This window comes from Lissotriton helveticus, chromosome 8 (assembly GCF_964261635.1).
Source record: "Lissotriton helveticus chromosome 8, aLisHel1.1, whole genome shotgun sequence".
Lineage (NCBI taxonomy): Eukaryota > Metazoa > Chordata > Amphibia > Caudata > Salamandridae > Lissotriton > Lissotriton helveticus.
This window is the reverse complement of record NC_136069.1, coordinates 1,627,340,216-1,627,367,981: the sequence shown is the minus strand read 5'-3', so window position 1 is coordinate 1,627,367,981 and position 27,766 is coordinate 1,627,340,216.

Below are 27,766 nucleotides of genomic sequence, written 5' to 3'. Positions count from 1 at the left end.
CTCCCCGGTGGCCACCATTGTTGAAGGCTATGGAATCTAGCTAGTGTCATACGCCGATGACACACAACTCGCCATCTCACTTTCACAGGCACCGGACGTTGCGGCGGTCAGCTTCAGTGCCTGCATGCAGGAGCTTGCATCCTGGATGTCTGACAACTGCCTGAGGCTGAATGGGTCCAAAACTGAGGTGCTCGTGGTAGGGGGTGGTCCGAGTGTGTGGTCATCGGCATGGTGGCCGGCCTGCCTGGGCTCTACCCCAGTGCCTTGTCAACAGGCAAAAAATCTTGGGGTTATGTTTGACTCTGCCCTTACATTTGCTCCCCAGGTAGACCGGGTAACCGGGATGTGCTTTGGTATACTCAAGAGTCTACGAAAGATCCTGGATCTACTGCCGGTCGGTGCCAGACAGACTCTTGTGCACGCCTTGGTTACATCAAGATTGGATTATTCCAATCTCCTCTATCTGGGATTAACAGCAAAAAGCCTCAACCGCCTCCAGGTACTACAAAATGCCACAGCCCGGCTGGTGCTAAGGCTCCCAAGAAGAACTGCTTCTAGAGCTGTTCTAAAAACCCTCCATTGGCTTCCGGTAAGGGAGAGGATAACTTTTAAAGCACTGTGCGTATGTCATCGTATCATCAATGGCAAAGCACCTAATCCCCTACTATCCCTCATCACTCCTTATAGCCCTGGACGCAGGCGTAGATCCTCTGACACCGGGTTACTCGCTGTCCCCAAAATTCATAAAACCCGAATGGGTGGCAGATCCTTCAGGCTACTGGCGGCGAAGAGCTGGAACACGCTTCCGAGGGAGCTACGTCTTGAACCCTCCGAAGTAAAATTCCGCAGAGCTCTAAAAACACATCTTTTTCGCTCAGCTCTGATATAGCCTCCCCGTCGTGTCTCTTCACTCTCTCTCCTAGCGCGGGGACACACCGGTGTGCGTAATGCCATGCGCTTTATAAAACTCCAAATTAAATTAAAAAAATAAAAAATCTCCGAAGTGAACACCCAGGTACATACGGTTGACGCCACCATTATTAACACTGATTTGACAGAAAGTGAGAGAATGAACATTCAGACCCTCCTATATTAGTTTACGGACATCTTCTCAGATCAGCCCAGAAAAACAAACCTGTCCTTGCATTCTATACCCACCCAGTCATCATTAAACAAAAACCCTACAGGCTTCCTGACGCCCGTAGGGCTGCCATACAGCGGGAAGTCTCACAGATCCTAGAGTCAGGTATCATAGTCCCATCAAGGAGTAACTGGTGGTCCCTATTGTGCTGGTACCAAAACTGAATGGCAGTATCTGATTCTGCATTGATTTCAGGGTCGTGAATCGGATCTCCAAGCAAGACGGCTATCCCCTCCCTATGATGAGCTAATCGAATGTTTAGGTGTGGCATGTTACATCCCCACAATAGATCTCACAAAAGGCTATTGACAGATTCCATTAAACCCCGACGACCAAGAGAAAATGACCTTCTCCACCCCTGAAGGTCTATACCATTTTACCGTCTTACCTATAATACCGACAATATTGTCGGAATTTAGAAAGACGCTGGAGGAAATCTTATTGCCCTATTGCTAGGCAATCCTACAAAGATGCCTTAACAATATATAAAAAGGCCATCACTAATCGGAAAATGACTTTTTTCTCGACCCAAATAAACAATGCTAAGAATTCGGCCAGAGAATTGTTTTCAGTGGTCAACTCCCTATCTATACCTCCATCAGGTCTCGGAGCAGAACCCTCCCAACTGTTCTGCAATGCACTGTCCACTTTTTTTACCACTAAAGTGGCAGATATCTATGCATCCTTTGGTGGAGATACAGGGGCTAGATCCACTGCCAGTAACAAGGAACCCCTCCATATCAATCATGACCGTTTTTCTCTATTTGCTGACACCTCAGAGGACCAAATTAGCAGACTAATTTCCATCACCAAGTCTGGATCCCCTTTGGACCCATGCCCTCCCTCAGTGATGACCAATCTAAGTGAGGTGATTTCTCAGCCACTCACGGAAATCTGCAACACTGCCTTTCAAACTGGATGCTATCCAGCCCCGTGGAAAAAGGCAGTGATTAAGCCTCTCATGAAGAAGCCCTCCCTAGATCCCTCCGCCCCGGTCAGCTATAGACCCATCGCCTGTCTTCCTTTCCCGGCCAAAATCTGTGAAGCTCTGATGAATATACAGCTCTCAGAGTTCGTCGACACGCACCAACTTTTAGACGAAACCCAGTTTGGCTTTAGGAAGGGACACGGGACGGAGACTGCTCTAATAAAAGCTACTGATGAAATTAGAACCATCATGGATCAGGGAGGAACGGCCATCTTGATTCTTCTGGATCTATCCGCAGCATTTGACACGGTCGACCACGTCATTCTGGTCGACCGTGTCCCAGCTCTGGGGATTGACGGTTCGGCAAGAGATCTCATTTCATCTTTTCTGGCCGACCGCACCCAGACAGTCAAGTTGGGTAATTTCTACTCTCCCGTCTCTGCACTACCATGTGGAGTACCACAAGGCTCCTCGCTAAGTCCCACGTTATTTAACATCTACGTAGCGGACTTAGCGAGGGTAATAAAGGCCTATGGGGTGCGATTAACCTCTTACGCAGACGATACCCAATTGGTACTGGCGATCCATAAAAATGGTACAGAAGTAGCAGCTAACTTTCAGGAGGCAATGCTTGCGGTCAGTAAGTGGATGTCCTCCAATTGCCTAAGGCTCAACTCGGATAAAACCGAGGTTATGACCTTTGGCAATCTTGCCCCAGAATGGTCTTCCACCTGGTGGCCCAAACAATTGGGCTCTCCACCTGTCCCAGTGGTAAAGGCAAGGAACTTGGGAGTTATCTTCGATAGCAAATTAACTCTCAACCTTCACGTTAACAAGGTTGTCTCCTCTGCTTTCTTCATGCTGAAGAAGATAATGAAATTGCTGCCTTATCTCCCCCCTTCTGCTGGGAAGACTCTAGTCTCTACTCTGGTATTCTCCAAAATGGATTATGGGAATGCCCTTTTTCTTAACACCCAGAAATCTGTGCTGTCAAAGTTACAGTCTGTACAGAATGCGGCTGCCAGAATTCTTCTAAATATCCCTCGCCGCCATCCTACTACCCTTGCCATCCGCCAGCTTCACTGGCTTAGAGTAGAGAGCCGTATTAAGTTCAAGGCCCTCTGCATTGCCTATAAGGCCGTGCATGGCACTGGACCCAAATTCCTGATTGAGGCATTCCAACTGTACACCCCCAAAAGATTGCTGAGATCGGCTAACATTTGCTTCCTACCTGTACCTCGTACCAGAACGGTAACCTGGGGAGACCGCCGCTTCTTAGTGGCTGCACCAAAACTTTGGAATCTTCTTCCACTAAATATCAAAAATGCCCCCAATCTGATGAGCTTCCGGAGGCTCGTAAAGACATGGCTGTTCGATCAGTGAACTCTATTATTGTGGTCCTGCTAGCTTACACATGCGCCGAGACACCTTTGGGTAATTGTTTGCGCAATAAAAATCTCAAAAATAAATAAATAAATAAATAAATACCTTTTGGGTTGCACGGTGCACCTGCCAGCTTCCAGAGACTAATGGACACACTACATAGCATCAGAAATATTCCTAAGCGTATCTGGACGACATTATAGTGTTCAGTAGCTATTCGACTGAATATCTGACTCATCTCGGTGATGTGTTGTTCGAGCTAGGAAGTGTTCATTTTTATATCAATGCAAAAATATTTGAATTTGCTATCCAAAAAGTAAAGTACCTAGGTTATCTGCTAGGAAAAGGCATGATTAAACCCCAGAAAGAAAAAGTAAGAGTGATACAGGACACCCCTTTTCCAAACACTAAACAGGAGTTCAGGGCGTTTCTAGGGCTTGTGGGCTATTACAAAAGCTTCATTCCCCAGTTTTCTGCCCTCGCTGCCCCACTCAGAGACCTGTTACCGAAGTCAGCCTCCCCTTCACGCCTTCACTCCCCCTCCGAGCCTGAAACCGTAGCCTTCCAAAGACTGAAAGACGCTTTGACCACCTCTCCAGTGTGACTTACCCCTAACTTCCAAGAACCGCTCATCCTCCAGACTGACACTTCAGGTGTGGGTATAGGTGCGGTCCTCTCCCGGTTAGACTCAGACGGACTCGAAAGACCGATCCTTTATATCAGTAGGAAGCTCTTCCCTAGGGAACGTGTGTACCCCACTATTGAGAAAGAGTGTTTGGCAGTAAAATTGTTTATTGAGAAGCTGAGATACTGTCTGGGAGGGAGGCCTTTCATTTTGTACATGGACCATGCCGCTCTTACCTAGCTGCAGAACAGGGCAGTGTGGAATATTTGTCACAGTTTCCTCTTTCCCCTGATCAGGCCAATCCTAGGGGAGGGGTGTTTCGGGAGACTAAGGACGGACTGGGAGAATTGATAATGTACACACAGTTGCATACCGAAAATGACATACTAATTATCCATTTGCAGGCTGTGGAGGGCTCCTTTCACTCACCGCAAAGTGTTCCTGCTACCTTATCAGGAGAAAGCAGCAAGGAGAAGGAGGAAGAGGATGGACTACATAAAGAGGAAGAGAGAGCGAACTCGAACACAGAGAAGTGGAGACCAAGCCAGTCCTGTGGGTGAAACATTGGGCGTCCCCCGAAAAGGCAGCCAAAGCCAGCATCCTGGAGGACAAGAAGATGCCAGGAGGCCAACTAGACCACGCGCTTCCCCGCCACTCTCCAGGAGGAGTGTGGCTGGACAAGGTACGGCTCAGACTACGGGGGTTCTCGGGGCACTGGGTGGGGAAGGGTAATTCTTAGAGGGAGTACACCGTCTTTCTCTTTAAACGTGGCTGCACAAGGTGGCGGTACTTGGTGATCCCTCACTGTCCCTCTCCCGATTCAAAGAACGTATTGGCCAAACTCACTGACCCGTGGTATGTTTCTTTTTTTTTTTGTCCTCATTCTGCCACATTTCTTGCTGGCTTGTACTCCAATCCCTCTAGGTCTTACAAGAAGAAACCAGACAGGAGACCAGAAGAGGAAGAAGAAGAGTAGCGCCACAAGTATACTGCTGTTTCCACTTCCATCTCCTTTACATGCCGAGACAGCCTAAGGATAGGAGATACCATGGCCGACAGCGTCGTTGGCTTAATCATGGGATGTTTCCTTCTCTCTCCACCTTACCAACGGAGCCCACATTTTCTCACTACTTTTTGAATCGCATGTACTATCTGATTCACATGTGTAAATGATATTCCTAATACACTCAGTAAGGGATGGAGGATTTTAAGATATCCATAACCTACAGATCTCACGCCTTGCCAACAGGACTACATAAAACAAAAACTTTGATTCAACTGTTGTAATTTGTACCTTTTGATCTGAGATTAGACCAAAGAAAATTACACTACGGCTTACTTTAATTTGCATCCCAATAGTTTCTTCCACAAATTCACATATCGAGTTCCTGAATGTTACTATTTTTGGACATGCCATGAACAAATGCACATCATCTGCTGCTACTACATGCACCTAGGACAGTTATAAGTATTACCAGTAACTTTAGAGAGCTTTGCAGGTGACCAATAAACTCTATAAATGGTGAATAAATGATTTAGTTTGAGTGGTGTCGGTTTTACTACTTATCGCAATATACCATACACGTCACTCCACATTCGCTTCAAATCCTCATCATTAAACTCTTTGCCCCACAAATTTAAAACTTCAGTCTCGATCTTCTTTCTCATCTCCAAAAAAGCCCAGTACCAAAAAGATGTTTTCTTTTTCCACTGTCCGGTTCTCATCACTTGATCAAATTTAGATTCCTCCTCCTCCGCCCAGTCTTGCCCACCAGGAACTCAGTTGATAATATTTAAACCTTGTTAGCAAACCATTAGTACAGTTAAGCAGTGCTCCACAACTCATTACATTTGAGCATAACCTCGAGATCTGCCCAATAACAAATAACCCCCAATTTCAAAGGCTGACTTAGTTGATCTCTCAAACATTCCGGGGTACCCGGGGAGTGCCAAATCGGTGCCCATGATGAAAAATACGGGACTCTCAAAGTTTTCCACACATACATCCACATATGTAATGCAGACTTCAAAATCTTGAGCCTCACCTTTATAAAAAAATGTGAGTTTCTGTATTTGAAAAGAAAATGAGTTTGACCTTGTGGGACATCAGCTAGCACTGCCTTGAAAAGTAAGCCTATCGTTGATTTATCAGTCTTGTTAGGGAGCATGCAAACATTCTTGAACTGAAAGGCGTAGCAATAGGCAAGTGCATCTGGTAATGCCAATCCTCCCATTTCAAGCCTCCCTTGCACCTTTTACCAAGATATCCTAGGGCTGTTCGATGCCCATATGAAACTTCGTATTCTCCCCTGGAGTTTTAGTGTTAAAAAGAAATGTCACTTTTGAGAGGATAATCATTTTTATAAGATTTACCCTTCCATAAATATTTAAAGGTAGGTTCGCCAATTTTGACAGTAACCCTACTACTGCCTGACTAATTTTCCTCAAATTTGTTTTTGTAATATCTTCCTTTCTATGAGTTATTAATACCCCCAAATACCGTATTTTTGTTTTCAGCCCGTGACATGCCACACCCTGATTCTATTCCATAGTCTCAGTTTTTCCTGTGTTCACTTTATACTCAGAAATATGGCCAAACATCTCTGCCCTCCTCATCAAATTGGGGATTGCATCTTGCGGGTTATTCGTTAACAACATCATATCATCTGCTTATAGAGCTAATTTAACTTCCAGATCATATGATTTAAAATGGAGAATAGTGGTATCCGCCCTTATCAAATTGGCTAGTGGCTCAATATGTACATTGAAAAGAAGTGGGGACAGAGGACAACCCTGCCTTGTCCCTCTAAAAATGTCAAACCAGTCTGACAGTCCCCCATTTATCAGTACCCTAGCCTTAGGACTACAATACAAGTTTTGCACTACCCTTACCATATTCTGCGGAAGATCAAAACTTAACAAGACCCCCCCCCCAAAGGTAATGGCCAGTGTACCTGGTCAAAAGCTTTGGCTGTATCCACAGCTACTATGGTCATTGGTAAGCTCTGAGCCTCCGCAATATCTATAACTCTCAACAGCTGGAATGTTAATTCATTTAGCTACCTCCCTGGTATGAAGCCTTTTTGGTTCGGATGGATAACTTCATTTTTTACCTTGGCTACACGAGATGCTATAATTCCGGGAAAAATCTTGTAGTTCTGTATTTAGTAAGGAAATCGGTCTATACAATTCTACCTCCTGTGGATCCTTATTTGGTTTTAAATTCAAAGTAACTGTAGCCTCTGATCAGGAATTGGGGCCATTCTTCCAAACTTAGGTATAGCTCATTGAGTATGACATTTAAAACTGGAATTATTATGTCCATAATACAGAGAAAAACCTCAACTGGAAGACCATCTGGTCCAGCTGCCTTTCCCTTTTCCCATTTTCTTACACTGAGCTCTTATCTCCTCCTCCTTAATTTCCCCTTCTAAAGCTCTTGTTGTTCCAAAGTTAACTGTGGAAGTGTCGTCAATCCTAGCCACTCCTTAATATGTTCCCGGCTGGGTTGGATATCATCTCTATAAAAATCTCTCATAAAGCTACAGGCCTCTCTACATATATCAGTGTTAACATTCAATACCTCCACCAATTCTCTACTGATTAACTATCAGATTGTGGTCCTAGCCCTATCTGCCTATGCCTTCCAAGCTAATAGTGAACCACATTTTCTCCATAGGCAAAGTGCTGAAGTTTACTCACTTTCCACCTATCAAGTCATTTTTTATCAAACTGCACCTGGCATGCCACTTGTAACCTCTACAGCTCTTTGCTTAAAGCTTGCACTCTATCTGAATCCTATGCCTTCTGTAGTTCTTCTTCTTTTTCCTTAATCTCTTTAATTCTGCACTCCTTTTCCTGAATTGCCACCCTTCTTTTTCCTACCATTATAGATGCTGGGGCCCCCCTTAAGTATGCTTTAAAAGCCTCCCATACTATTTGTCCTTCTGCCGAGCCCTTGTTGGCATGAAAGTAATTCTCAGATGTTCCCCTTAAATCACAAACTACATTCTCGTCTAAAAGTATCGCCCTATCTAAAGTCCACCTTCCGTGCTCCTCTTTTTGATGATACCTCAGTGACATAGCTACTGCAGAGTGATCTGTTACGATTGCTGGAATATGGGTCACCTCTACCACCTCCCCACATAGCTCCTGATCTAATAGAAAGTAGTTTATAAAGGAGTAGTACCTATATTTATTACTATAGAAGGTGAACTCCCTAATCTCCCTCTTCTTCTTAATACGCCAAATATCGATCAGATTAAATTCCTTCATTATGCTATTTAGTCTGGAGAACTTTTTAGGCCGGCTGATATATTTAACTTTTGATGTCCTGTCCAATCCTTTATTCATAACTAAGTTAAAATCTCTTCCTACTATAATAGGAGCTGTTGTTTCCAATAAACAGGACTCCAATTTTTCCAGGGTCTCTGGAATATCATTATTATTCGACCCATAATATACCGCACACACCAAGGGCTTACCTTGAACTAGAAGAGTTGCCACTAACCACCTGCCCGAGAAATCAGATTCAAACTTAACTAATCTTATTCCATTATTGCTCCTAATCACTATGGCAACTCCCCTAGTGCTTCCTCTCTGGTCTGAGCATACAACCTCCTCTCTTTCAAAACATTGCTTACAATCAATTCTTTCCAGATGGGTCTCTAGTAGTAATATAATTTGGGCCTCGCTGTCTTTTAAACTTTCAATAACCTGCAACACTTTCCTTCTAGATCTCAACCCGTTTACATTCCAAGCTATCAAATTAACTACTTTTGTGTTATCCATACTCTTTTGCAGATCTTAAGTCCATCCCTTTGTCTTGATAGGCCCAGCTGATTCCCAAAACCTTCAAAAACTACCCTGGTCTTAGTCTTAGCCTCAGCCTTAGCCCTGGCTCTACTGTTACCCCAATTATAAATATAGTACCTTCTCAAAATAGTAGTAAAACGGGAGGGCTGGAAAGCTCTAAGCCTAGTGATAACAGCAATAAGAGTTCAGATGGTGTCAGAGGTGAAAATTCTATGGAAAAGATGTTCTTAAACTTGAGGCTAGACATTTTTGGGAAGTTTGCAATATCCGAGACCAACCAGAAGGGGATTTGAGACAAGTGCGAAATACTAGAGGAGAAGCTTGATGACAATGCGCACCGTACCATCACTTTGGAAGGGGAAGTTTAAACATTGTCAGTTGCAGTGTTGGAAAACTCTAAGGATATCGAGACACTGAAAAAGCAGAATAGAATGTTGCAAGACGATCTAGAAAGGTTGGAAATGCAATCTTGTGGAAATAATCTGAGGTTTCTTAAAATCCCGGAAGGGGCTGAAAAGGGAAATGTTAAGGTTTTCATATGTGTTCTCTTGAGAGAAATCGTGACGGACAGAACAGACATTGTCTGGAAGAAGGAGATCCAGAGAACTCATAGAGACCCCTTTAAGTTGAGCCCGGATAGAAAAACTCAGAGGAAGATTCTGATACATTTTCTGAAATTTGCTGTGAAAGAGTTAGTGTTAGGATGGGTTCCTTAAAGCATGAGGGTTTCTCGTAACAAATAAGATCAGACCTAGGTAAGAGGACGGCCCAGAGGCAGTGGGAACTAGGTGGTAGAATGCACGACTTATGAAGTAAGGGAGCTCAGGTCCAACTAAAATTTCCAGCTATGTTAAAAATAATGTGGCAGAACAAAATGCACAACATTAGTGATCCAGAGGAAGTGGATACTTCATATTACAAATGGATGGATGAGCTGTTGTCTACACAAGCTCTATAAGAGGTTCAGAATAGATGTGTGTGTACCATAAATAGGCTGTTTTCTTTTTTAAGTAATTTTAAGTGCACGAAGGGCGGACTGTATCACCCAAGATGTAGAAAGGGGGTTTCCTGAGGGGCAGAAGGGAAGAGGGGCACTGGGTGTGGGGTGTAGTGGGAGAAAAGTTTGAATACATGTATCCTCATTATGCTAGTTTTTGAAGGTTTTGGGAATCAGCTGGGCCTATCAAGACAAAGGGATGGACTTAAGATCTGTAAAAGAGTATGGATAACACAAAAGTAGTTAATTTGATAGCTTGGAATGTAAACGGGTTGAGATCTAGAAGGAAAGTGTTACAGGTTATTGAAAGTTTAAAAGACAGCGAGGCCCAAATTATATTACTACTAGAGACCCAGCTGGAAAGAATTGATTGTAAGCAATGTTTTGAAAGAGAGGAGGTTGTATGCTCAGACCAGAGAGGAAGCACTAGGGGAGTTGCCATAGTGATTAGGAGCAATAATGGAATAAGATTAGTTAAGTTTGAATCTGATTTCTCAGGCAGGTGGTTAGTGGCAACTCTTCTAGTTCAAGGTAAGCCCTTGGTGTGTGCGGTATATTATGGGCCGAATAATAATGATATTCCAGAGATCCTGGAAAAATTGGAGTCCTGTTTATTGGAAACAACAGCTCCTATTACAGTAGGAAGAGATTTTAACTTAGTTATGAATAAAGGATTGGACAGGACATCAAAAGTTAAATATATCAGCGGGCCTAAAAAGTTCTCCAGACTAAATAGCATAATGAAGGAATTTAATCTGATCGATATTTGGCGTATTAAGAAGAAGAGGGAGATTAGGGAGTTCACCTTCTATAGTAATAAATATAGGTACTACTCCTTTATAAACTACTTTCTATTAGATCAGGAGCTATGTGGGGAGGTGATAGAGGTGACCAATATTCCAGAAATCGTAACAGATCACTCTGCAGTAGCTACGTCACTGAGGTATCATAAAAAAGAGGAGCACAGAAGGAGGACTTTAGATAGGGCGATACTTTTAGATGAGAATGTAGTTTGGGATTTAAGGGGAACATCTGAGAACTACTTTCATGCCAACAAGGGCTCGGCAGAAGGACAAATAGTATGGGAGGCTTTTAAAGCATACTTAAGGGGGGGCCCCGATTCAGAAAAGGGGGTGGTGATGAACAGAGTGTCTGAATTAAGCAGACCACTCTTACCCAGTCCAAAGATCAGGGCTTGATCCATCACCGTTATTTATCTCACTGCCCCATCCCAGCTCAGAACCTGGCTATATGCAAATTAGTCTGTCCCTGGCCCAGTGCATCATGGGAACAGGGCAGACCAAACTACCAAGCCAATTCTTCACCAGAAAGGAGACAAGCTACCGGGGACCGGTTTCTGGCATTTCAGCCTCTTCGGCCCGGCTTGCTTGAATCCTGATGGAGCAGTGAGAAAGGGACTCATGTCTGAGTATACCCTGTCACACCTATAGTGGCCAAAAACGATTCAGAAAAGGGGGTGGTGATGAACAGAGTGTCTGAATTAAGCAGACCACTCTTACCCAGTCCAAAGATCAGGGCTTGATCCATCACCGTTATTTATCTCACTGCCCCATCCCAGCTCAGAACCTGGCTATATGCAAATTAGTCTGTCCCTGGCCCAGTGCATCATGGGAACAGGGCAGACCAAACTACCAAGCCAATTCTTCACCAGAAAGGAGACAAGCTACCGGGGACCGGTTTCTGGCATTTCAGCCTCTTCGGCCCGGCTTGCTTGAATCCTGATGGAGCAGTGAGAAAGGGACTCATGTCTGAGTATACCCTGCCACACCTATAGTGGCCAAAAACGATTCAGAAAAGGGGGTGGTGATGAACAGAGTGTCTGAATTAAGCAGACCACTCTTACCCAGTCCAAAGATCAGGGCTTGATCCATCACCGTTATTTATCTCACTGCCCCATCCCAGCTCGGAACCTGGCTATATGCAAATTAGTCTGTCCCTGGCCCAGTGCATCATGGGAACAGGGCAGACCAAACTACCAAGCCAATTCTTCACCAGAAAGGAGACAAGCTACCGGGGACCGGTTTCTGGCATTTCAGCCTCTTCGGCCCGGCTTGCTTGAATCCTGATGGAGCAGTGAGAAAGGGACTCATGTCTGAGTATACCCTGCCACACCTATAGTGGCCAAAAACGATTCAGAAAAGGGGGTGGTGATGAACAGAGTGTCTGAATTAAGCAGACCACTCTTACCCAGTCCAAAGATCAGGGCTTGATCCATCACCGTTATTTATCTCACTGCCCCATCCCAGCTCAGAACCTGGCTATATGCAAATTAGTCTGTCCCTGGCCCAGTGCATCATGGGAACAGGGCAGACCAAACTACCAAGCCAATTCTTCACAAGAAAGGAGACAAGCTACCGGGGACCGGTTTCTGGCATTTCAGCCTCTTCGGCCCGGCTTGCTTGAATCCTGATGGAGCAGTGAGAAAGGGACTCATGTCTGAGTATACCCTGCCACACCTATAGTGGCCAAAAACGATTCACTGCACCATCAGGATTCAAGCAAGCCGGGCCGAAGACGGCTGTAATGCCAGAAACCGGTCCCCGGAAGCTTGTTTCCTTTCCAGTAAAGAATTGGCTTGGTAGTTTGGTCTGCCCTGTTCCCATGATGCACTGGGACAGGGACAGACTAATTTGCATGTAGCCAGGTTCTGAACTGGGATGGTGCAGTGAGCTAAAAAACGGTGATGGATCAAGCCCTGATCTGTTGACTGGGTAGGAGTGTTCTGATTAACTCAGATACTCTGTCCATCACCACCCCCTTTTTGAAATTATTTTGGCCACCATAAGTGTGGAAGGGTATGCTCAGATGTGAGTCCCTTGCTCACTGCACCATCAGGATTCAAGCAAGCCGGGCCGAAGACGGCTGTAATGCCAGAAACCGGTCCCCGGAAGCTTGTTTCCTTTCCAGTAAAGAATTGGCTTGGTAGTTTGGTCTGCCCTGTTCCCATGATGCACTGGGACAGGGACAGACTAATTTGCATGTAGCCAGGTTCTGAACTGGGATGGTGCAGTGAGCTAAAAAACGGTGATGGATCAAGCCCTGGTCTGTTGACTGGGTAGGAGTGTTCTGATTAACTCAGATACTCTGTCCATCACCACCCCCTTTTTGAAATTATTTTGGCCACCATAAGTGTGGAAGGGTATGCTCAGATGTGAGTCCCTTGCTCACTGCACCATCAGGATTCAAGCAAGCCGGGCCGAAGACGGCTGTAATGCCAGAAACCGGTCCCCGGAAGCTTGTTTCCTTTCCAGTAAAGAATTGGCTTGGTAGTTTGGTCTGCCCTGTTCCCATGATGCACTGGGACAGGGAGAGACTAATTTGCATGTAGCCAGGTTCTGAACTGGGATGGTGCAGTGAGCTAAAAAACGGTGATGGATCAAGCCCTGATCTGTTGACTGGGTAGGAGTGTTCTGATTAACTCAGATACTCTGTCCATCACCACCCCCTTTTTGAAATTATTTTGGCCACCATAAGTGTGGAAGGGTATGCTCAGATGTGAGTCCCTTGCTCACTGCACCATCAGGATTCAAGCAAGCCGGGCCGAAGACGGCTGTAATGCCAGAAACCGGTCCCCGGAAGCTTGTTTCCTTTCCAGTAAAGAATTGGCTTGGTAGTTTGGTCTGCCCTGTTCCCATGATGCACTGGGACAGGGACAGACTAATTTGCATGTAGCCAGGTTCTGAACTGGGATGGTGCAGTGAGCTAAAAAACGGTGATGGATCAAGCCCTGATCTGTTGACTGGGTAGGAGTGTTCTGATTAACTCAGATACTCTGTCCATCACCACCCCCTTTTTGAAATTATTTTGGCCACCATAAGTGTGGAAGGGTATGCTCAGATGTGAGTCCCTTGCTCACTGCACCATCAGGATTCAAGCAAGCCGGGCCGAAGACGGCTGTAATGCCAGAAACCGGTCCCCGGAAGCTTGTTTCCTTTCCAGTAAAGAATTGGCTTGGTAGTTTGGTCTGCCCTGTTCCCATGATGCACTGGGACAGGGACAGACTAATTTGCATGTAGCCAGGTTCTGAACTGGGATGGTGCAGTGAGCTAAAAAACGGTGATGGATCAAGCCCTGATCTGTTGACTGGGTAGGAGTGTTCTGATTAACTCAGATACTCTGTCCATCACCACCCCCTTTTTGAAATTATTTTGGCCACCATAAGTGTGGAAGGGTATGCTCAGATGTGAGTCCCTTGCTCACTGCACCATCAGGATTCAAGCAAGCCGGGCCGAAGACGGCTGTAATGCCAGAAACCGGTCCCCGGAAGCTTGTTTCCTTTCCAGTAAAGAATTGGCTTGGTAGTTTGGTCTGCCCTGTTCCCATGATGCACTGGGACAGGGACAGACTAATTTGCATGTAGCCAGGTTCTGAACTGGGATGGTGCAGTGAGCTAAAAAACGGTGATGGATCAAGCCCTGATCTGTAGACTGGGTAGGAGTGTTCTGATTAACTCAGATACTCTGTCCATCACCACCCCCTTTTTGAAATTATTTTGGCCACCATAAGTGTGGAAGGGTATGCTCAGATGTGAGTCCCTTGCTCACTGCACCATCAGGATTCAAGCAAGCCGGGCCGAAGACGGCTGTAATGCCAGAAACCGGTCCCCGGAAGCTTGTTTCCTTTCCAGTAAAGAATTGGCTTGGTAGTTTGGTCTGCCCTGTTCCCATGATGCACTGGGACAGGGACAGACTAATTTGCATGTAGCCAGGTTCTGAACTGGGATGGTGCAGTGAGCTAAAAAACGGTGATGGATCAAGCCCTGATCTGTTGACTGGGTAGGAGTGTTCTGATTAACTCAGATACTCTGTCCATCACCACCCCCTTTTTGAAATTAAGGGGGGGCCCCAGCATCTATAATGGTAGGAAAAAGAAGGGTGGCAAATCAGGAAAAGGAGTGCAGAATTAAAGAGATTAAGGAAAAAGAAGAAGAACTACAGAAGGCATAGGATTCAGATAGAGTGCAAGATTTAAGCAAGGAGCTGTAGAGGTTACAAGTGGCATGCCAGGTGCAGTTTGATAAAAAATTACTTGATAGGTGGAAAGTGAGTAAACTTCAGCACTTTGCCTATGGAGAAAATGTGGTTCACTATTAGCCTGGAAGGCATAGGCAGAGAGGGCTAGGACCACAATCTGATAGTTAATCAGTAGAGAATTGGTGGAGGTATTGAATGTTAACACTGATATATGTAGAGAGGCCTGCAGCTTTATGAGAGATTTATATAGAGATGATATCCAACCCAGCCGGGATCATATTAAGGAGTGGCTAGGATTGACGACATTTCCACAGTTAACTTTGGAGCAACAAGAGCTTTAGAAGGGGAAATTAAGGAGGAGGAGATAAGAGCTCAGTGTAAGAAAATGGGAAAGGGAAAGGCAGCTGGACCAAATGGTCTTCCAGTTGATGTTTTTCTCTGTATTATGGACATCATAATTCCATTTTTAAATGTCATACTCAATGAGATATATGTAAGTGGGAAGAATGGCCCCAATTCCTGATCAGAGGCTGCAGTTACTTTGAATTTAAAACCAAATAAGGATCCACAGGAGGTAGAATTGTATAGACCGATTTCCTTACTAAATACTGAACTACAAGAGTTTTTCCGGAATTATAGCATCTCGTGTAGCCAAGGTAAAAAATGAAGTTATCCATCCGAACCAAAAAGGCTTCATACCAGGGAGGTAGCTAAATGAATTAACATTCCAGCTGTTGAGAGTTATAGATATTGCGGAGGCTCAGAGCTTACCTTTGACCATAGTAGCTGTGGATACAGCCAAAGCTTTTGACCAGGTACACTGGCCATTACCTTTGGGGGGGTCTTGTTAAGTTTTGATTTTCCGCAGAATATGGTAAGGGCAGTGCAAAACTTGTATTGTAGTCCTAAGGCTAGGGTACTGATAAATGGGGGACTGTCAGACTGGTTTGACATTTTTAGAGGGACAAGGCAGGGTTGTCCTCTGTCCCCACTTCTTTTCAATGTACATATTGAGCCACTAGCCAATTTGATAAGGGCGGATACCACTATTCTCCATTGTAAATTATATGATCTGGAAGTTAAATTAGCTCTATAAGCAGATGATATGATGTTGTTTACGAATAACCCGCAAGATGCAATCACCAATTTGATGAGGAGGGCAGAGAGGTTTGGCCATATTTCTGAGTATAGAGTGAACACAGGAAAAACTGAGACTATGGAATAGAATCAGGGTGTGGCAAGTCACGGGCTGAAAACGAAAATACGGTATTTGGGGGTATTAATAACTCATAGAATGGAAGATATTACAGAAACAAATTTGAGGAAAATTAGTCAGGAAGTAGTAGGGTTACTGTCAAAATGGGCGAACCTACCTTTAAATATTTATGGAAGGGTAAATCTTATAAAAATGATTATCCTCTCAAAAGTGACATTTCTTTTTAACACTAATCCTGTTAGTCTTTCAGAAGAAAGATATAGCAAAACTCCAGGGGAGAATAGGAAGTTTCATATGGGCATCGAACAGCCCTAGGATATCTTGGAAAAAGGTGCAGGAGAGGCTTGAAATGGGAGGATTGGCATTACCAGATGCACTTGCCTATTGCTACGCCTTTCAGTTCAAGAATGTTCGCATGCTCGCTAACAGAACTGATAAATCAACGATAGGCTTACTTTTCAAGGCAATGCTAGCTGATGTCCCACAAGGTCAAACTCATTTTCTTTTCAAATACAGAAACTCACATTTTTTTATAAAGGTGAGGCTCAAGATTTTGAAGTCTACATTACATATGTGGATGTATGTGTGGAAAACTTTGAGAGTCCCGTATTTTTCATCATGGGCACCGATTTGGCACTCCCCGGGTACCCTGGAATGTTTGAGGGATCAACTAAGTCGGCCTTTGAAATTGGGGGCTATTTGTTATTGGGCAGATCTCGAGGTTATGCTCAAATGTAATGAGTTGGGGAGCACTGCTTAACTGTACTAATGGTTTGCTAACAAGGTTTAAATATTATCAACTGAGTTCCTGGTGGGCAAGACTGGGCGGAGGAGGAGGAATCTAAATTTGATCAAGTGATGAGAACCGGACAGTGGAAAAAGAGAACATCTTTTTGGTACTGGGCTTTTTTGGAGATGAGTAAGAAGATCGAGACTGAAGTTTTAAATTTGTGGGGCGAAGAGTTTAATAATGAGGATTTGAAGCGAATGTGGAGTGCCGTGTATGGTATATTGCGATAAGTAGTAAAACCGACACCACTCAAACTAAATCATTTATTCACCATTTATAGAGTTTATTGGTCACCTGCAAAGCTCTCTAAAAGTACTGGTAATACTTATAACTGTCCTAGGGGCATGTAGTAGCAGCAGATGATGTGCATTTGTTCATGGCATGTCAAAAAATAGTAACATTCAGGAACTCGATATGTGAATTTGTGGAAGAAACTATTGGGATGCAAATTAAAGTAAGCCCTAGTGTAATTTTCTTTGGTCTAATCTCAGATCAAAAGGTACAAATTACAACAGTTGAATCAAAGTTTTTGTTTTATGTAGTCCTGTTGGCAAGGCGTGAGATCTGTAGGTTATGGATATCTGAAAATCCTCCATCCCTTACTGAGTGTATTAGGAATATCATATACACCTGTGAATCAGATAGTACATGCGATTCAAGAAGTAGTGAGAAAATGTGGGGTCCGTTGGTAATGTGGAGAGAGAAGGAAACATCCCATGATTAAGCCAACGACGCTGTCGGCCATGGTATCGCCTATCCTTAGGCTGTCTCGGCATGTAAAGGAGATGGAAGTGGAAACAGCAGTATACTTGTGGCGCTACTCTTCCTCTTCCTCTTCTGGTTTCCTGTCTGGTTTCTTCTTGTAAGACCTAGAGGGATTGGAGTACAAGCCAGCAAAAAATGTGGCAGAATGAGGACAAAAAAAAAAGAAAAATACCACGGGTCTGTGAGTTTGGCCAATACTTTCTTTGAATCGGGAGAGGGACAGTGAGGGATCACCAAGTACCGCCACCTTGTGCAGCCACGTTTAAAGAGAAGGATGGTGTACTCCCTCTAAGAATTACCCTTCCCCACCCAGTGCCCCGAGAACCCCCGTAGTCTGAGCCGTACCTTGTCCAGCCACACTCCTCCTGGAGAGTGGCGGGGAAGCGTGTGGTCTAGTTGGCCTCCTGGCATCTTCTTGTCCTCCAGGATGCTGGCTTTGGCTGCCTATTCGGGGGACGCCCAATGTTTCACCCACAGGACTGGCTTGGTCTCCACTTCTCTGTGTTCAACTTCGCTCTCTCTTCCTCTCTCTGTAGTCCATCCTCTTCCTCCTTCTCCTTGCTGCTTTCTCCTGATAAGGTAGCAGGAACACTTTGCGGTGAGTTAAAGGGGCCCTCCACAGCCTGCAAATGGACAATTAGTATGTCATTTTCGGTATGCAACTGTGTGTACATTATCAATTCTCCCAGTCCGTCCTTAGTCTCCTGACACACCCCTCCCCTAGGATTGACCTGATCAGGGGAAAGAGGAAACTGTGACAAATATTCCACACTGCCCTGTTCTGCAGCCAGGTAAGAGGGGCATGGTCCATGTACAAAATGAAAGGCCCCCCTCCCAGACAGTATCTCAGCTTCTCAATAACCCATTTTACTGCCAAAAACTCTTTCTCAATGGTGGGGTACACACGTTCCCTAGGGAAGAGCTTCCTACTGATATAAAGGATCGGTCTTTCGAGTCCGTCTAAGTCTAACCGGGAGAGGACTGCACCTATACCCACTCCTGAAGTGTCAGTCTGGAGGATGAGCGGTACTTGGAAGTTAGGGTAAGTCACACTGGAGAGGTGGTCAAAGCGTCTTTCAGTCTTTGGAAGGCTACGGTTTCAGGCTCGGAGGGGGAGTGAAGGCGTGAAGGGGAGGCTGACTTCGGTAACAGGTCTCTGAGTGGGGCAGCGAGGGCAGAAAACTGGGGAATGAAGCTTTTGTAATAGCCCACAAGCCCTAGAAACGCCCTGAACTCCTGTTTAGTGTTCGGAAAAGGGGTGTCCTGTATCACTCTTACATTTTCTGTCTGGGACTTAATCATGCCTTTTCCTAGCAGCTAACCTAGGTACTTTACTTTTTGGAAAGCAAATTCAGATTGTTTTGCATTGATATGAAAATGAGCACTTCCTAGCTCGGACAACACATCACCGAGATGAGTCAGATATTCAGTCGAAGAGCTACTGAACACTATAATGTCGTCCAGATACGCTGAGGAATATTTCTGATGCTGTGTAGTGAGTCCATTAGTCTCTGGAAGCTGTTAGGTGCACCGTGCAACCCAAAAGGTAAGACGGTAAAATGGTATAGACCGTCAGGGGTGGAGAAGGTCATTTTCTCTTGGTCGTCGGGGTTTAACGGAATCTGCCAATAGCCTTTTGTGAGATCTATTGTGGGGATGTAACATGCCACACCTAAACATTCGATTAGCTCATCATGGGGAGGGGATAGCCGTCTTGCTTGGAGATCCGATTCACGACCCTGAAATCAATGCAGAATCAGATACTGCCATTCAGTTTTGGTACCAGCACAATAGTGACCACCAGTTACTCCTTGATGGGACTATGATACCTGACTCTAGGATCTGTGAGACTTCCCGCTGTAGGGCAGCCCTACGGGCTTCAGGAAGCCTGTAGGGTTTTTGTTTAATGATGACTGGGTGGGTATAGAATGCAAGGACAGGTTTGTTTTTCTGGGCTGATCTGAGAAGATGTCCGTAAACTAATATAGGAGGGTCTGAATGTTCATTCTCTCACTTTCTGTCAAATCGGTGTTCATAATGGCGGCGTCAACCGTATGTACCTGGGTGTTCACTTTGGAGATGGTGTGAACTTGTCTCGGAGGAGGGCCTAACCATTCTTAAAAGATTGATGTGGTGCATCTGGGTTTTGGCCTGAGTAAGCCTCAAGGCATAGGTGGTTTTCCCTATTCTTTTCACCACCTGGTATGGACCTTGCCACTCCCATTTCAGCTTATGGGTGAATGATGGGAGCAGTACCAGAGCCCGATCACCCATGCATAACTCCTTTCAGCATTTGCCTTTGTCATACGGTTGTTTCTATTTAGCCTGGGCCGGTTCCAGGGACTCATGAGCCAGGACTCTCAATTTGTGGAGCGGTCTTTCACCTGGTTAGCGTAGTCCAGCAGAGCCTGGGCTTTGGTTGCACCCTCCTTTTCCCAGCTCTCCTTGGTGATCTCCAAAAGGGTACGGAGCTTCCGTCCGAAGAGGAGCTGGAAGGGAGAAATGCCCAGGCTGCTTTGTACCTGGCTTCTTTTGACAACAAGGGTCAATGGGAGAAGTTGGTCCCAGTTTTTCCCATCACCTGTTAGCAGCTTCTTCAAAGTGAGTTTAAGATTTCTATTATAACGTTCCACAAGGCCGTCTGTTTGAGGTGGTACACAGAAGTTTTTATGTGCCTAATGTTCAGCTGTCTACAGACTTCTTTCATCAGTCGAGAAAAGAACGGGGTCCCCTGATCAGTGAGGATTTCACGGTGAAACACCATTCATGAGAACACCTCAATTAACCTTTGGACAAATGGTGGTGGTGGTTGCAGCTCGCAGAGGAAGAGCCTCAGGATATCTGGTGGAATAGTCAACCAGGACAAGGACATATTGACATCCCATGGACGAATTGGGGAGGGGACCTATAAGATCCATCCCTATCCTATCGAATCATTTGCCAATAATGGCTAGGGGTCGCAGAGGTACCTTCGGAGGGATGTAAGGGTTCTTCCTTTGGCAAATGGTGCATTCTTGACAGTATTTTGTTATCTGAGCATGAATACTCGGCCCAAAAAAACTGTGCAGAATGGACTGACATGTTTTTTCTACCCCACAATGGCTTGCAAGAAGGTGGGAAAGTGCAAGGAAGAGGATCTGATCCCTGTAACCCACGGGGACCAATAGCTGTGGTCCCTCGCCTTCCCTGGCGACTCGGTACAGGAGACCATTCTGTTCTACAAAACAGGGAAAGACATTTCTGGGTTTGTTTTGTATCTCTTTGGCCCTTTGCCCTGCGTTACTAAGGGTACTGTCATTCAGCTGCACTGTTCTAAAGTGGTTATCCATGGCCCATGGTTCGGAGGTAAGTAGAGTATCATGGGGATCTTTCTTTAGCTAATAGGTCCTAAGATTACCCACAAGGAGACTGTAGAAACAGGGGTTGTCTATACCCACTAAGAGTTGTTCAGGAAGGGAAGGAAGGACCCATACATCAGCTAGGGTTTTTATACCAGACTCGATCTGAAGAGTCACCCTCACTCAAAGTCCTCCATCTTCCACTGCAAGTCCTCTGACATTTTTTCCTGCGCCGATTAAAAGTCTGCCGGCTAACCATATCGTCTTCCATTCTTCCCGTTCTTTCCTCCTCCTGTGTCACTCTGTCTGCCACTTCCTCATATAGTTTATTCACTTTCCTCAATGTGTTCTGGATTTTTTTAGTAGCCTGCCTAGCCCTACGGCTCTCAGTTCTTGCTTCCCCCTGCATTTGTTTTAGGGTGTTAAACAGCAAGTCCAGTGAAGCATGTTGGGGTGGAGTCATGGCGGGAGCCTCCCCTGATGTTAGTGGTAGGGCGTTTTCTTCCTGATATACTTGGGAGGTGGCTGAGTAATCCCAGATGAGCTTTTCATTCATGACTGAGGGGGACTCTGAATCGTGCAGCCTTGCTTTAGATCTTTTTTTCTGAGTGCTCTTATTGCCTGAGGTGGTGGAGCCCGTGTCTGAGTCATCCCCCGAGCTTGGTTCACTGGAGAGTAGAGACTCAGAGTCCTCATTCAATGAGTAAAAGCAGTCCCTCTCTGGTGAGCCTCCCCCTCTCTCCAGCCTCACCTGCGTAATGTCGTTTGTTTTAGAGCTCTGCGCCGCCAAACTGGTGTGGCTCCACCATTTTTCTCACTGTTAGATGTGGGGTACTCAGGCCTGCCTCCACCAGTAGCAAAGCGTTCAGCATTTCCTTATTGCCTGTACTTGTGTCATCCAGCGCTACAGCAGCGCCCGTGGGCTCCTCTTGTCTCCTGTTGCCCACCGCAACACCTCCCAACAGTGTGTCTGCTGAATCTCCCGCTGCTGAGCCCGTCCCCGGGTTTTGCCTAGCAACCTTGCTCGTAGCGTCCTCGAGGACGGCCCCGTCACTGCACACATTGACGTCCGGCTGCTCTCCCTGTTCTGCCATCTGTTCTGCGGGCTTCAAACTGAAAGCTTCGGTGAGGGTAGGTTTCCTAAGTGTTGTATCCTTCTGATGAGTGCCTTCTTTCATGATCCTCTGTGTCCGCTGTGACGGCGTGTTCCGCAGCTCCTCTGTATGGCCCGGATCACCTATTTTACCCCGCTGCTCCATCTTCTTCTTTGACGCAGGGGCTACCGGCTTCCTTATGGCACCGAGGGAGCGTGGCGCCTGTCCCGGAGCCGATGTATCCTTTTTTGGAATTTTATCCGCTCCCCCCTTCGCCATGGTGGAAGGTACCATCTGTGCCTTCTCCTGCTTCTGGGAAAGTAGGGACATTCTGAAGGCATGTTTATTGCGGGTAAAATAAACAAACAGGTTGTGCAGGCTGGTTTTCAGGGCAGCGAGGCCAGCTGTGAAGGAACAAGAGGAGTTTTGCGGTTTAATCGCTCTGTAATCTCCCTTGCTCATTCGCATCCAGCCTTCTGGGCTTCTGGGGGAGCACAGCATGCTATTCAAACTTCTAGCATCATCCTAGGTGGGAGAGGAATTTAATGCGACTGACCGCTACGATCCAGCTGCGGCCATCTTGCCTCAGTTTATTCCTCTTTCAATGTGACTCACTGTACATGGATTTCAGTTGCCTATTAAAGAGCAAGCTCAAGAGAGTGATATACAATGCCTTTCATTAATAAGAATCAGGAACTTGGATATTGCCATGACACATTGGCATGGTTCTGCTAAAACACAGATTTCAATGTTACCCTAATCATGGGGCAGAGATATGGATTTCACACATGGGCATAGGACAGAGACCTACTTTTCCACCTGACCCTTCCTTGTAACATGGGTTTTGGATTTTCCTTGCTAACACCTGTTAACAGATTTGTTTTTTTGGATATTAGGAACACAAGTAAGTATTCAGAATGAATAGTGTTGATGAATGCAAACGTTGAACTGTTTCTTGAGCATTTTATCTGAACTCCCACAAGACTTGCGGTTGTTACATCATGGGTAACTTTATCCTGTGACATCACGGAAAGGATTTTAGACCAAACTATGTTGCACATGTACATTATAAAGTCATGCACAAGGTATTAGAGTTCTAGTATGCAAATATGAATTCCACAAACAGGGAACAGAGCAATATTAATGTTGTTGGTTATTTTGAAGTTCTACAGAAGTCATGTAGAAACTATAGCTCATCTGCAGTAAGAATGTGGAAGCTTAAGGTAGTTATTCAAAACATAGGGCGATCTGCAAATGTACATTTATTTGGGGCACTAATCTTTTGTGTTTTCAGGAACAAACTGTTTCACATAAAAATACAGTGAGTTTGTGACACCAGGATAGTGCTAAGGTATAGCCCTTCACTACTACAGTAAATCATAGCAACCTTAACGATGTGTTACTTAAGATACTTTTTCTCTTGCAGATATTCCTTACACTCTGGAGACACCCTAGATCGACTGAAGTGAAGAGTTGGGAACCTGTGATAAATGTGATGGTTTGGTGATGGATGTGTCAAGAATGTGACATGTTTTGTTGCTAAGAGCTTGTGAAAGATGACGTGTCGATAAATACTTGGTGCTTTATAAGGATAGTTGGTTTGTGAAAGGAAGAATGGTTATGTAATTTAGGTGGATAATGTTTTAGGATGATAATATATGAGGCAGATGATTTTGTAGTATTCTTGTGCCATGGCACAAGGGTACCTGCGAGACAGACAGGATTATTTTTGTGCAGGAAGGGACACCTTCCTGCACAAAACACACTACTCTGATGCATTTTCCTCGTTATAATGTGATGCAGAATGCAGCACACATAAAAAGAGGAAAACATTGAGGAGAAATAAAGATATTTTTCCTTATTATCCCTCCCCGGGGAAGGCATAGCAATTTGATGCATTCCATAAGCTGCATATCTCACACAGCGGCACACACTCGTGGAGAATGTGAAACACAGTGCAGACCCCAGAATGTTTCACTCTGTGAGTGAAGATAGTGCTTGCAGCACCATTTCAGCTGTGTATACTCAGTTTAACGAATTGCCTCTGAGTAAAGATCCCCCTTGTACTAGTGTCTGAAACAAAATTACAGCCTCCTAAAAAGATGCTTAAAAAAAAGGCAGGAATGCACTAAACTATCTGATACAGTGCATTCCTATTCTCTTTACCTGTGCTGGTGCTTAATTGGCTGCCTTGCGCTAATGTAGGTACACTCGGTCCACGGTGCAAGGGTGTCTGCATTGTAGGGATTATTGCTTTTGTGCAGGAAGGAACATTGAGTTATCATTAAGTTTAAGTTTAAGCAAGTTAAGTGCAATCTAATTATTCATGTTGTGGAATTAGGTTGATGTATCATTTAGTAGGTAGATTTGTTTCATCAATTTCAATTTGGGCGCATTCCTGGCTGTGACATTTGTACATGATTATGGGCCATATGTATGAAGCCAATTTGTGATCGCAAACGCTGAAATTCACAGAATCTCATGCATTTGCGATCGCAAATTAGCAGTGTGCAATGTAGCACACAAAAACCCCCTCACAAAATAAGGAATCGCAATTTTTTGCCATTCCCTATTTTGTGATTGTATTTAAGGAATCGCAAATTGTGATTCCTTAAATGCAATGTAAGAAGCCCATAAGAAAGTGCGATTTGGTCTTAAGGAATCGCAAATTACCACCAACTTCAAGTTGGTGGTAATTTGCAACTTCACTTAAAAAGGCACTATTTTACATTTTTAGGTTTCGCCTGGCGATCAACTGCGCAGCAGTGTTTGCACAGGCGAAATCTTTTGAGAATAGTATGTGGCTTGTGTCCCGCCTCTGTCTTCCATTGGCTAGCTCCATAAATGGAGGCTAGCCATTGGGAGAGAGAGGCGTCCGTCATTGTGCGAGGAGATTCGTGGGCGTTCCGTCGAATTTTTCTCATCCCGCCCCTTTGTGACATCATTCCGGCGGTGGGCGGATGTTATATATTTTTTTTTGTCTCGGCATGTTTGTTTCATTTCCAACGTGTGCTTTGCAGGGTTGGGCTGCGCGATTTCACTTTCCTTGAGTTGCTAGCAGGTAAGCGGCATATTTTAATACTTTTTTTATCCCGTTCCCGTCCCCCCTCCCGCTGTCCGTGAGCCCGTTCCCGCCCCCCTCCCGCTGTCTGTGTGCCCGTTAACCCCCCTCCCGCTCTCCATGTGCCCGTTAACCCGCCCCCCTTCCCGCTGTCCATGTGCCCGTTAACCCGCCCCCCCTCCCGCTGTCCGTGTGCCCGTTAACCCGCCCCCTCACGCTGTCCGTGTTTTCATGACTCCTGCTGACTTTGATGCTCTGTGGATTGTTATAGGCTGAACAGTGGAAGTGCTTCGACAGAGTTAGCCTTTAACCCGCCCCCCTCCCGCTGTCCGCGTGCCTGTTAACCCGCCCCCCCCTCCCGCTGTCCGTGTTTTCATGACTCCTGCTGACTTTGATGCTCTGTGGATTGTTGTAGGCTGAACAGTGGAAGTGCTTTGACAGAGTTAGCCTTTAACCCGCCCCCCTCCCGATGTCCGTGTGCCCGTTAAACCGCCCCCGACCCGCTGTCCGTGTTTTCATGACTCCTGCTGACTTTGATGCTCTGTGGATTGTTGTAGGCTGAACAGTGGAAGTGCTTCGACAGAGTTAGCCTTTAACCTGCCCCCCCTCCCGCTGTCCGTGTGCCCGTTAACCCGCCCCCCTCCCACTGTCCGTGTGCCCGTTAACGCCGCTCCCCTCCCGCTGTCCGTGTTTTCATGACTCCTGCTGACTTTGATGCTCTGTGGATTGTTGTAGGCTTGAAACAGTGGAAGTGCTTCGACAGAGTTAGCCTTTTTTCCCTCTGACAAACCACATATTCTTCGCAATCCTGGCACGGCAGCGGTCCTGGGTACCAGCCCAGGTGTGCTGATTGGCTGCCATGCTGGACCCTCGCCATCCCTCGCCTTCCCACCCTTACCTTCAAAGTAACCGTGTGCACCCCAGATCCCTCCGCCATCTTGTGCTCTGTCAGTCAGCATACCTGTCTGGCTGTGTTCAGGCAGGATTCCTAGAGGTGGGTGCCAGAGAGGGGGCAGGCAGACCCTTTCTTTATACTTGACTTTGAAACATTGACTTGGAAAATACTTTCCTGAGCGACACAGCCCTTGCTTGGGCTGCAGGAAAGAGGAGCTCGAAGCCTGAAAACGACTTGAGTAGAACAGTAAGTTTTTTGTTTTCTTTTTGCTCCTGCAAGGCCAGTTTGCTTGGACACAGCCTATAGTATTGTTCATTCTCTCATGTAGTTTCATCGCTCATGTGATTGGTTTCTGAAGGGCCGTGCTGTGCAAGAGGGCGCTCTGGATGTGAGTGTGCGGTTTTCTGTTGTTGCTTTTCCCTCCCTTGTACTCTGTTCATTGCTGGTGGGTTTTTGTGTTTTTATGCTCCATGCACTGGGCTGGAAGTCACGCCATGCACCAGAGCTGTGCTCAGGCTCCTGAGATCCATAGTGCCTCACACATCTGGGAGCACTACAAGGGGGGTGTGACTGGCCTGTGCAGGATTTCACAACATATTCTGATATCCCTGGATGTGCAGGGGTTCCTCAGTGTGGGGAAACTCCTCTGAAACACTGTGAATCAATTGCTATGATGCTTTTTCTACTCGGGTACAATAAATGTAAACAGGCCGCCAGGCAATGGTAGCAAATCTGCTGTTAAGTCTGCCTTTTCTGTGCGGTCACCCCAGATTTTTCACCTTTATCGTGCTCCTATGGGTGCTGATCTAATCACTGTGTCCATTTTGTGACACTGTTGTTCAGTGCCACTGTGCGCGTGCTCTGGTTCTAAAATGGGTGTGTGTGTGTGGCTCTGTGTGTGGATCTGTTTGTGTGTGTGTGTGGCTCTGAGTGTGTGTGTGTGGCTCGGGGTGTGTGTGTGTGTGGCTCTGGGTAGGTGTGTGTGTGGCTCTGGGTGTGTGTATGTGGCTCTGGGTGTGTGTGTGTGTGGCTCTGGGTGTGTGTGTGGCTCTGGGTGTGTGTGTGTGGCTCTGGGTGTGTGTGTGTGTGTGTGTGGCTCTGGGTGTGTGTGTGTGTGTGACTCTGGGTGTGTGTGTGTATGTGTGTGGCTCTGGGTGTGTGTGTGTGTGTGGCTGGCTCTGGGTGTGGGTGTGTGTGGCTGGCTCTGGATGTGTTTGTGTGGCTCTGTGTGTGTGTGTGTGGGGTAGTAATTGCTGTCTGCTAAGCTCGTCCGTAGGGTACAATAGGTCTCACATTTGCGAGAGATTAAGCTAATGGCAATGTAAATGACAATGCCATTTATTTATCTGTTTTCAAAACCAACACATAAATAAAAATTTTGTCATTTGCAATGCCAATAGCTCAAACATTTCCAAAGGCGAAACCATTGAATTGTAAATGCTTGTTTAAAGTGCCATGAGGTGCACATACATGCCCTTAGGGTACTTGTAAGTAGGAGGAATATATATATATCACAAACCTATCCAAAAGAAATGTATTTACTGAGAAGGAATGTCAGTTTTTCTCAGATAAAAGGAAAAGGAGGATGGGGCAGACAGCTATATCTATAAAAAATTGAGCACTGCCTAATTTAAAAGTTTGCAGGGCCATGTGGCGTTGCGTGTAGTGGTCTGTCCACCACCCATTAGGTGGTGGTGGTCTAAATGTTGTAATCCATGTTCTGT